This window comes from Sus scrofa, chromosome 8, assembly GCF_054392235.1.
Source record: "Sus scrofa isolate SSC_HxYL_T2T_F1_AM1 chromosome 8, Sscrofa_HxYL_maternal_Yorkshire_Landrace_v2.0, whole genome shotgun sequence".
NCBI lineage: Eukaryota > Metazoa > Chordata > Mammalia > Artiodactyla > Suidae > Sus > Sus scrofa.
The window spans coordinates 90,695,022-90,698,218 of NC_139390.1; the positions used below are offsets into that span (position 1 = coordinate 90,695,022).

Here is a 3,197-nt window from a genome sequence, read left to right on the forward strand (position 1 = left end):
GAGGTTGGAGGTTCGATCCCTGGCCTTGATCAGTGGGTTAAGGATCCGGCGCTGCCTTGAGCTGTGGTGTAGGTCGCAGACTCTGCTCGGATCTTGAGTTGCTGTGGCTCTGGCGTAGGCCGGCGGCTGCAGCTCCAATTAGACTCCTAGCCTGGGAACCTCCATATGCTGCAGGAAGCGGCCCTAGAAAAGGCAAAAAGACAAAAAAAAAAAAAAAAGAAGAAGAAGAAGAAGAAAAACACAAAAGCAAAGAACAGAACATATCTTGCGTGACTGTGTTGAAATCCTTAAGATGAACTGGATGCCACAGCTGCTGCCCTCTTGGGTTTAGGTGTTGTTCCTTCACGAAATCCATGCCTGAATCTGCCACACACAATTTTTAGGTGCCGCATTCAACCAGTCCAGCGGTATTTCATCTTTTAGCTTCAGCACTCTGGTGATATTTTCTCTTTCGCCTGGCGGGGTAGCCGCATGTGCCACAGGTTGACTTCTGAAGATGGCAGGGCTTAGAGCAGCTCAACGTGTGCATCTTATTCTGAAGCTTTCTACATGACCTTCCTTACTTCCCTCGCCTCTGCCGCTGAGACCAAGGAACTCCCAGGAAGTTTCATAGCTACAGGGAAGACAGAAAGTTGGCACCCAGATGGGTCTGTACAAACAAACCTTACTCCATTTCTATCTCCCATATACTTATCTTCCCACAGTTTGTAGCCCTTGAAAGCCTAAAACTTCATCCTTTGTCTTGTCACTTCTACAAAAGTATTGTTCTTTTGTTAGGATGCTATAGAAGCTCAAGTTCTATCCATCTCTTTGAATTACTCTTGGATTATTCAGAGCTTTTAAACAACTTGCTCTAGGCCGTGTGGAAAGGGGAGTGGAAAAGCTTTACCGTGGGCTCTGATTGGAGAGTGTTGGCATGGAAGGGCTAGAGGTAGACGAGCTAGAGCCAGGGCATCTTATAGGTATATGATTGATTTGAAGAGCACATTTGGTTTTCTCTGGCTGGTCCTGAGTTTAGGGCAAAAAATGGAGATGCTGGCAGTCATTGATCAAGTCCCGATCATTTTGGGCAGATTGCCGTAGAAGTTGTGGTGTAGCTTCTCAGGCTGGTTGCTACTGAGGTTGTGGGTCGGAGTTCCAGGATCAGTTGTTATATTCAGTCCCACAAGAAGGAAAAGAATTCGGAGTTCCCGTCGTGGCTCAGTGGTTAATGAACCTGACTAGCATCCATGAGGACATGGGTTTGATCCCTGGCCTTGCTCAGTGGGTTAAGGATCTGGCATTGCTGTGAGCTGTGGTGTAGGTCGCAGACGCAGCTGGGATCCCATGTTGCTGTGGCTGTGGTGTAGGCCGTTGGCTACAGCTCCTATTGGACCCCTGGCCTGGGAACTTCCATATGCCGAGGCAGCGGCCCTAGAAAAGGCAAAAAGACCAAAAAAAAAAAAAAAAAAAAAGAAGGAAAAGAATTCGCCCAGTTTGTCCTAATTCTGCTATTAATAGTTTGTTTCTGTAAGGATAATGCTGATCAAATACTATCCAGGTTATCGCATATATAGGCATGCGATGAGATTCTCTGCAGCAGAAAGTTAAAGAAGCAGCACTCACAAGATATACATATACACATATATAAGTACAATTGGGAAAGAAGCTCAATTCTAAAGAAAACCCAAAACGTTAGTGCCTCCCCTGGTTCCTATATTGCTCTTACTTGAGAAAGTCGATTTTTAAATGTGTGCTTATGACAGACTGAGCTGTTCTTTAACAGCTCTTCTCCAGTGCTTTCATTTTAGCTGGACAGGAGGCCGTGCTGAGGAAAGATGGTATTTCCCATCTTCCCTTGCAGCTAAGTATTGCCATCGAAGTGAATGATGAGTGCAACTTACACGAGGGAGAAATGAACTTCCACCTCGTGCAAGCCACTGTTATTTTGAGCCCCTGCTACACACCATTGAACTACCTTCAAAAATACAGTGTTTAATTTTTCTCTTGTGCACAATTCTGGCTTTGAGAATGTGATATTTTGGAAACTAATTGAGATCAAAGACAAAAAAGTTATTTGGAGATGGAGATTGAAAAAATGGTTTCCTGAATAGAGCAAGTGCCCTTCAATGAAAAGCAAAAGGACATCATCATTATTTCCCAAGGGTCCCCAAATAAATTTCTTTTTTAAACTTCTGCTCTCTCATATAAACATGTGCAGGATATATATGTCCAGAAAAAGGTAAATACAGTCATTATTATAAGTTTTATCCATTCCCAGGGTGAGGCAGAGTTTGTAAGTACACTGAAATTAAGTTTCATTAAGATATTTGTATATCAAAATATTAAATTATTTACTTTCTATTTCATACATGATTTTGTTAAAGTAAGGATTACTTTCCCAGGCTAAGCAGGAGCCAAGCGCATGCCTGGGAACCACCATGTCCTAGAGGAGATTAAAAAAAAAAAAAAACAACTTACAGTGGCTTGTGAGCTTGCCCCATGTCTATGGCTTCTGTGGTCTGGAGATGGGCAAAAATGTGGGCTGGAGGGGGGGCGGTGCTTGGAATTTGGAACCCTACCTTGCCACTTATTCAGTGAAAGACAGGAGGATGTTAAATGACTAGTACTGAAGAGAACATTTTCTTTACAGTTCCTCAGCAACGTACTAGGAGGTCTATTGCCAGGAACCTGGCCATGGAATGGGCATCTGGAGCAAGCCTGTGCCACCTCCCTGGGAAGCAGAGCTCCCAGCAAGCTGTAGGGCCCATTATCGCAGCTCCACACCATGTAGTTAGAAAGAGCTAATGAAATTGCCTCTGTGTTCCCAGCTCTTTAGTGAGGGAAGAATTCAAGTGCAGGAATGAGGAGAGGGAATACACAAGCTCGGAAGAGTCATTCTCAAAGCCAAGCGTATCACCAGGGGTATGTCAGCCCAGCTCTAAGGCAGATATTAATAAAGGGACTAAAGGGACAAATTAGAAATTTGGGACTAACATATACATACTACTAGGTACCCAATAGGTTATCAACAAGGACCTACTCTATAGCACAGAGAATTCTACTCAATATCCTGTTATAACCGATATGAGAAAAGAATCTAAAAAAGAATGGATATTGTATATGTATAAATGAATCACTTTGCTGTACACCTGAAATGAACACAACATTGTAAATAAACTATACTCCAACATAAAATAAAAATTTAAAAAGGGACT

The 3,197-nt window shown here is 43.1% G+C and overlaps 1 pseudogene; it reads right to left on the reverse strand.

The window, feature by feature from the left end:
- Positions 1-285: 285 nt before the first annotated feature.
- On the reverse strand, positions 286-529 carry LOC146400936 (large ribosomal subunit protein eL37-like; annotated as a pseudogene).
- Between the last annotated feature and the right edge of the window lie 2,668 nt (positions 530-3,197).